This window comes from Ursus americanus, chromosome 5 (assembly GCF_024610735.1).
Source record: "Ursus americanus isolate L20-20 chromosome 5, mUrsAme1.1.p, whole genome shotgun sequence".
NCBI classification, from domain to species: Eukaryota; Metazoa; Chordata; class Mammalia; order Carnivora; family Ursidae; genus Ursus; species Ursus americanus.
In genome coordinates, this window is record NC_142131.1 from 43,543,220 (window position 1) to 43,552,132 (window position 8,913).

An 8,913-nucleotide genomic window follows, 5' to 3' on the forward strand; every position below is an offset into this window, starting at 1 on the left:
ACACAGGCCAATTCCTTGCAAAAAATCTTGATATGTATCTCCTGTGGTTCTGTGATTCTGGTTAACTCCTGACTACTACCCAAGGAGAGAGGGATATAAAAGATAGGCACAGATCTGGTCCTTACCAGTTGTATGGTTTCATGGCGATGACATGGGAGTAATCTGGTGATTACAATAGTCAATTATGGACTTTAAACACATCTTCGAAATACTTTTGTGGCAACACCTGGATTAGTGTTTGAACAACTGGGGACTACAGCCTAGCCAAGTTGACAAATAAAGCTAATGACCACACGTCAGCACCTACTGTATGGTGGGCACTCAATAAATATTTGTGAAATAAATGGACACATGAACTATTTTGTTCAGTAAGGGCACCCCTGGGGTACATGTGAAGTACCCCACTTTGTACTTTACACATAGGCACTATCATATTATTTACATTTCATACCTATTAAAATCTGTGAGGTTTGAGGGGGTACACTCGAAAGGAAAAAGTTATATCCTTTGTGCTACTCATGGTCCTCAGGTTTCTTCAGAGAGAATGAATTCCTATCATTAGGGGCGCCTGGGTGGCTCAGTCGTTAAGCGTCTGCCTTTGGCTCAGGCTGTGATCCCAGGGTCCTGGGATCGAGCCCCGCATCGGGCTCCCTGCTCTGCTGGGAGCCTGCTTCTTCCTCTCCCACTCCCCCTGCTGTGTTCCCTCTCTCGCTGGCTGTCTCTCTCTCTGTCAAATAAATAAATAAAACCTTAAAAAAAAATTCCTATCATTAAACTAACAGGCTTGGAGCTTCCTGAGGACAGGACCGTGTGTGTTCTTTGTGTTATTGCTGTTGTGGTACTCTCTCAGCCCTACCACACTGTATGTGTGCAGTAACTGCTCAATGAAGAGCTGTTAAAAAGGACAAAATTAACTTACTAAGATTTCTTTTTTTAACAGAGATTTTGAAATGGTACTGGCTGCTGTGGGTCCTGTATTTTTTTTAAATAAAGATATAATTTAGATATGGTAAAATTCACCCTTCTTAGTGTATACTTCTGATAGTTATGACAAATGTATATAGGAGTTCATTACCCAAAAACTCCCCCATGCACCTTAGAGCTAACCCTTCCCCACCTCCAATCCTGGCAACAGGTGTGATCTCTTTCAAGGTAATGCCTTTTCCAGAATGTGAATCATACAGCAAGTCATATAAATTGAAAAGATTCCAGAATCATTTGTGTATGGCATAATGCACTTGAGATTCATCCATGTTACCATATTTCAGGGTCCATAATTTGTTCGTTTTCTTGCTGAGTAATATTCCATCATATGGATATATCGTAGTTTGCTTATCCACTATGGGCCTTACTGTTAATTACTCAAGATGTGTCTCCCTTCATTCTTCTTTAGTCCTTTTCTCTCTCTGCCCTCAAGGAGGTGAAGCACTGTTCTGTTTGGTCAGGTTGAAGGACACTTATTTGATCCTATTTTGGGGTTGGAACCTTGTGAGTTGCATTAAGCTTATATTCGGTCATTTTTTTTTCTCTCAAAACACATTGTGTGGCTTAAAGAGAAGGTTTTGTTTGTACCCCACCTCTGTCGCATACTAACTGGGTGATCTTGATCAAGTTACCTAATCTCCCTGTGCCTTTGTTTTCTTATATGGGCAATGCAGCGGATAACAGTCCTTACCGCCTTAGCTTATGAGCATCAAACAAGTTAATAATTACAAATGACATACAGCCTTAACAGTTATTTACTGTTTATCACTAAAGGGGCTTTACTGTGAATAAAGATGTAGCATGTATAAAACTTAAAGAAAAGTGTGCTCTTGCTCTGTTGTCTTGGGAAGGTGGTTTGGGCAGAGGGACAGGAGCTGGAAGCTCTGTGCGGCCATAGTTATGAGGTCACCCTGTAGGTGGTAGTGTGGAGTTGTGTATTTCTTTACCTTTGGCCAGTGGAAAGCTGCCTAATATGTCCTCGTGCACTCTTCCCATTGCCCCTGCTCTGAGATAATTGGATTGACCGAGCCGGTGGAAGAGCTGTGTCTGGGTGAATTACAGGTTCAGCATTTATTTGATTTACACAGTTCCCTTAGCAATAGAAGCACAGGCTTGCTGGAAAATATTGCTGCCTCAATTCTTGTGTGGGCTCTCAGGTCATGTCACTCCTGTGGATGGTTTGCCACCACCCTCAACATTATTCTCCACACATTTTCAATCTTTGTTGGGTTGTCCCTGGAAAAGGGTAAAGGGAGAACGACAGGCAAAAAATAATTTTATTTTCCCTTTAGTTTGACCACTTTAAAGTTGAAATATTGATAAAATGAGTTCCTCTGACTGAGCTTGTAGTTTCCATGCCTCAATAAAAGTGTTGTAACTTTCACCCACTGTATCCACTTTGCTAGAAGATAATTCCTTTGTGCATTTTATTCTGCAGGCCCAGTATTTACTTCATTTATACAATCTTTCATTGAAATTTTATGGGCCCTTTTTTTTTTTCCCGGATGTGACTCTATATTCCTTGAGTTTCTATTTTTACAAGCAGTCTAAGCTCTTGAAAACCCTGAATAATTATAAAATGGTATCAAAATAAATTATCTCTGAGTCATAAGCTTCTGATATAAAAAGAAACCTTTTCAGTTTTTGCCTTTTTTAAATGATAAAGTGTTTTTGTACAAGTTACATGAGTATGACTTAGATTTTAAAAATTCAGATAAACAAAAAGGGAAAATTTAAATCATCTAAAGCACCACATAGAGATAACCTCTTGTTTTATTGGGTGTTTCCAGAATTATCAACCGATCTGATCTATGTATAAAACAGGAGCCTCATGCTTTAACTTTCTATGCAAATAATGCATTTCTACATTACTTTATTTAATGTACACTATTATTTTAATGGCTTCATGATTTGATGCCATATTTATCATATCTTTATCACTAAATAATATTTATACGCATATATATACCCACACGTGTGCACGCCTATTTACTGACCTTCTCTCCATTCGTCTCTATGTATTTTCCAATACTATTCTCATGACACATAATTTTTGTAACTTTATAGCACTTTTTTCATATTTAATTGGACAAGTTCTCCCTCATTGCTCAGTTTCAAAATTTTGAACTAAGGGATTGCTGCTATGTAAATGACAACTGTCTAATCTTAGAAGACTATTGTAATCTTAAATATTTCCCCCACTCTGTTATGCATATTTCACAAATGTGGAAGCACACACACACACACCTTAACGCAGAACAATTATTGGAAAATGGTGAAGTAACTCCTTCCCTTTCATGGGCTTCTCCTCATTCTGGGGGTTCCTGGAGAGGCCTCGTGTTCTCAAGGTCTCTCTATCAATTCCCCATCAAATCTCCTTCTGAGTTAATGGTCCAGTTAGAAAGGAAAAGCAATCCCATGCCAGATTTCCCTCTTGTGGATATTTACATCTTAGTATGATTTCCCTTTGTTGGCATCCCCCCAAAATAAAATCTTGATTCTGGAATTTCAGTTTCCTAGACATGATCCACCAAGCAAGAAATTTTTCATCCCTATGGGTAACCATATATTTTACAAAATACGGACCTGGTTCTGACCCTGAAAATCCAGACTCATATATCATGCTCTGTGACAGTATTTTAAAGTTTAAAATAATTCTCCAGCATTAATACTAAGTGCTAACTATTATGTATAATGAAGCCTGTCCCATTTATAGAAGTTACAGTTTCAACAGCAGAAAATGGCCCAATAATGGGGAGCAAGTGAGAAACTGGAAGAGGGGAATGATGTGATAAAACAGTGTTTGAGGCACTGATAGGACATTAGTATGCAGGATGACCTGCCAGAGAAAGGAGCTGGAGAAAAAGGAATCATCTGGGTCAAGGGCTAGTAACCCTGCAGGCAAATCAGAATCAGCTGTGGAGTGTTTATAGCTACCTATGCCTTGCACGCAGGAGCAATTAAATCCCAACATCTTGAGGTGGGGTTGGGGTGTTGGTTTACCCTCTGTTTGCTTTAATGCTCTGCAGATAATTTGAAAAATGATTTACTTATTATTGTGTTAAAATACGTTTAATACAAAATTATGACTTTAACCATTTTTAACTATTATTTCTGGTGATTTTAATCTTGGCTCTAAATGCATTCTAGTTAAGGGGATTAGGAAAGGTGTATGCATGGGGCAGGTAGGAAGCTTTTAAAATAATGCAGCTTATCCTTATACGTAAATTGATCTATCACATCTGTGATTTTCAGCTAATCACTTGATAAATTCATGGTGATGCTAACTAAATAATAACAAATTTGAGTTATCAAGACTAAAGAAGTAGTGAATTAGAGCAATCACTTATGTAGTCAAAACCAAAATTTTTACATAAATTATTGTCCACCTCAGGACTTCTTTTGATTTATAAGTGCATCCCAGATTTAGTAATGAGGGCTTTTCATGCTGGGTAGCCAATGTTTGAAACTCCCATTTTACTGATTTATGGCCCTGCTTTCTGGCAAAAGCTACATATTTTAGATATCGCACTCGCGGTTTGTGTGTGTGTGTGTGTGTGTGTGTGTGTGTGTGTGTGTACGCACCTTCCCAGTATAGATTTCTAAATAATTCCTCAGATTATAAATCATCACCTAAAATATCACTAAATGTTGCTACAATTATTAAACATGCAGATGCCTTTTCTCACAATCAACTAAATTAAATCAAGCTACAGAGAATCAAACCCTGGAAACAACTCTTACCTCTATACGGGGTAAGTCTGCAAATGTAAAAGCTTTGCTTTTCTCTAGTTTCCTTCCACTCAGTTTCCCAGCAACCACATCTACCACTCCACAGAAGCAGCAGCCAGAGTTAATCATTGTAAATCTCATCCCCAGGTTCTTCTCAGTGGTCATTAAATGTTGCACAGGAGGAGAAAGAATTTTCCCTTTACCCTACCAAGTTCTTGGCTGAGACCCCCTGTAATAAAGGACAGATTAAGGAGGGGAAAAACAAAGAGAAGCTTATTCGCGTGCATACCTCATGTATACATACATGGGAGATACCCAGGAAAAGGGAATAACTCCATGAAGTGGCCCAAGCCACCGACTTAAATACCAGTTCAGGTAAAGACAAAAGATAGATATTGGGAGGTGCTGGGGTAACAATTCATAGGAAGGAAGGAGAAGGAAATGTCTGATAAACAGAGATTGCCCTGCAGATGCAGAGGAGTCTCTCAGGTGAAAAAGATCTGGTCATAGCTCTCTTGCTGGCACAGGCTCCTTTCCAATGCAAATTTCCATTATAAATACAGATTTCTCTTACAAAAGGGTCCTCCCTACTCTGTTTTGAGAGCTTCTCCTGTGTGTGCAGTTTTTTAAAAAGTGTTTATGCCAAGGAAGCATATTTTGGGGGGCTTATCACGTGGCTCTTCAAAGTGCAACAGGAAGGGTTGTGACAATAGATATGACTACGTATGGGAATCACCATGTCTGAATGTGGTAGAGAATAGCTTGTTTCAACCCTTGACTCCTAGAATAAAGAGACAATCTCAGAAAGCAAGTAACCAATGGTCCACTGCATCAAGGTACAAGGAATCAATTACAGGGAGCAAAGAGTCAAAGTTAATGTACAAGAGTTGTTCCTGAAGGTTTGGAAGTTGATTCTATACAAATCAATGTCAAAATCTGAAAAACAATTGCTTGCCTTTGAACTTACCATCAGATTTGAAATAGAAGGTTTAAGAAAAGAAGCTGATCCAAGTACTTCCAATTTTTTTTCCTTCGGGTAAGTAAAAGGATCATTTGGTGAAGATCAGAAACTTGGTATTTTGATATTTTGTTATGAAGCAACCAAAATAATTTTTAAAAATCCACAACCCTCTTCTCTTGAAGAGCTCTGAACAGATTATTCTTTCAAGCGACTTAGTCAGGCAAACCTAAAACAGAAAATGAACAATGTGTTAAATCATAGAATCAATATTTCTAATTAATGGCAAATGAGTTATCTATCATAGTCTCCCTTCTTGGGATACAACTGCGTGCCATTTTAGGGAAGCTAAAATAAACTGCTAATAATGGAATTTCTTAACAGTAACATTTATGTGCTATACCATTCAGTCCCACTGTGATAAGACAAGGTGAAATGTTTCCAGGCTCACTGAAACTCAAGGGTACCCCTCAAAGGACAAATAACCTGACCTAATATGTCAGTCCAAGACCCTAGAAGGCAAGCGTGTTTGCCATGTTGTGCGGCTCTTATAGCCTCACTAGGGAAATAGGTTAAGAATAGAATCTCTCTCAAGGACCAAGGGGCTCAGGGTCACTCCCACTCTAAGAGAGACTCGTGGAATTTGCTTAATACTGAACTTCCCGGAACTAACTTGAGCCCTTGTTGCAGAAAACTGTTAAGAGAATGTCAAGCAGGTGAGTCATTAGCAAAGATGAACTTTGGATGAAAGATCATAAAAAGAAAAGTGGAAAAATGTACTAGAAAAAAATGTTGATAACAATGGGGATACACTGGGAGAACAGTGGGGAACTTGAATAAGATGATAAAGAAGACTGGATTTATCCAAATGGTAATGGCAAGTTACCCAAGTAAGCAGTGATGAGGTCTGTAACCCTCCTTATTACTGGCCTGGAAGATTTGGGTTGAAGATGTTCTAGTTCACAGTTATGCCGGCGCTGGCCTGTTTAGTAGGTTGTTTGGCTCCCAAACACAGAAGGATCAAGCAGATGCAAAAATGTCTCTTACTCTTATTAGAGCCTGTGTGGAGCACAAGACAGACCATTAAGTTCTGTTCTAGACTGTCATAACAAGACCTCTAAAGACCCAAATAGCAGCGAGACAGAATGTGGAGGTTTCTCAACCCATCGCCTGTCTGATTCAGAGAATCAAATGCTGGGCATTACTATTCATGGTTAGAAGGAAGCATCTTCTGTGGAGCCTCTGCTGAATAAGGAATTAGGATCATCTTTGCCAGTCTGTGAACTCCCTTGCAGAAGATGCTAAGCATGGAGAGTCTGTTTTGAAGCACAATAATTGTAAGAAAAACGTTCTAGAAAGGAATAAAAAGTGAGTGGATGAACCCAGAAACAACTGTTGGCCTGACACGGTACTTTCAGAAGAGAAACCTACACAGGCTGTGGAACGGACTGCAGGTGTTTGATATGCCAGCTGTGGGCATGACTGGCAGATCTGTGCTTTCAGAGGGACTCATCACCCCACAGTTACCTCTCTGGTGATGCTGCGGAGAGCTGTTTAACATTCCAGTTCCATTGCTGAGCTCTGGACTTGGAGGGCCTCTAGTGGCCGTCAGTCTCATTAGGAAGAAAAAAAGAAAGAAAGAAAGAAAGAAACTGCTATGTCATCTAAAGAGTTTTATGCCCAGAATCTAAAATGTGACAGTTCTAAGGCTGCCTCTTTTTGTAATAGTTAGGGAGATTTGGAACAACTAAAAGGTAAGCGGGATCTGTAACAGAAAAACAATGATAGTGGTACTTCTTGACTTTATTTGTATGTGTTATTCAGTTAGTACCATAAGTGGGTCCCTGATGAAAATAAGAGAGGTGGTTAATGTACAGTGTTCCAGGAAATGTAATTCTACTTTCCTCTCATGTACAACTTAAAATGCTGAGTAGGTGGAAAAAAAAAACTTTTAAATACGTTTGGTTACACAGTAGTCTTACCTTTCGTCAACATCCTCCCCCACCCAACACACACACACATACTCAGAGAGCCCCTAAGAGAACAGAAGAGAGGGAGTAACATAGTCTTTGGCGGGGAGCAGCAAAGTTCATCCAAGCTTTCTCCTGTGTGGTTCTTACTGACTCCTATGTCCCTTCAGAATATTAGGTAGGATCGGAAGTACACTCCGCAGATGGATGCTCAAGTCAGAAAAGCTGATAAGAACAAGATTGGTTTAGACTAATGAGAATCCTACAGAACTAAGATATAAGATGAAGGAAACCATGTCTATCCTGTTCTCCACTCTATTTCCTAGGCATCACACAGAAAGAATATCCAAAGCATTTTTCCCCAGTAGGAGAATTATAAAAAATCAAATGAGTTTCTCAGAGCTAGTTCTGTTCCTTGTGTGGAATGGTGCTTCTAGAAAGTTCCTTGTTAGCTAGCCCATGTCACTGGCATAAGAGAATAGATAGGGCTCTGGGGAAGGAAGAGGAGAAATAATGTCAACCAACAGTAAAATGTGCATATTACCAATATTCCCCAAGTTATATCTTGTTGGGAATACTATGATAATCAAAAGGAGACTGAATAAAGTATACATGCAACAAGGGAGAGCCTCCTGACACACGGAAGGCATGAGCTATAGGTATCAAGAGGCAGAGAGGGGCCACCATACTCCTCAGTATTTATAAACTCAGGAAAAATGCCTTTATAGTTAAATAGCCCTCTTCATATATCACACTTTATATCTGACAGTGATGTGGGACTAAGTCATTAAAACCAAAATGTGTCGAAATGAGGCTGAGGCATCTCCAACAGTGGCCATTAAAGATGGCTGACTGGGCATCTGTATTTATCTCTTCTCCCTCACAAATGCACATTAAATCTGTAGGGAGGAATAAAAAATGTATTTGCCTGTAACAACAAACAGAATGGGAGAGAGACTATCAGTAGAAAAGAAATTCCACTAAGATTCTGGAAGGAAGAAGGTTAAAGATGATGTTTACTATTCAGGCTAAGTGGGAGGAGGCCACGCCCAGAATTCATGCTATATGTGCAGCTGCCGAAGAAGCAGACAACCTGCTCAGTGGAGTCTCTGCAAGCCTTCACACTCAGGGCCAAACGGAGGGAGTGAAAAAAGGGAAATTAATAGAAAGTCTTAACACAGAAGAGCTGACTTCCCTACCCCACTAGACCTGACAACGAGAAGACAAGCATTTGTCCCTGAGGGTTTATCCCTGAAACATAAGGGCTCT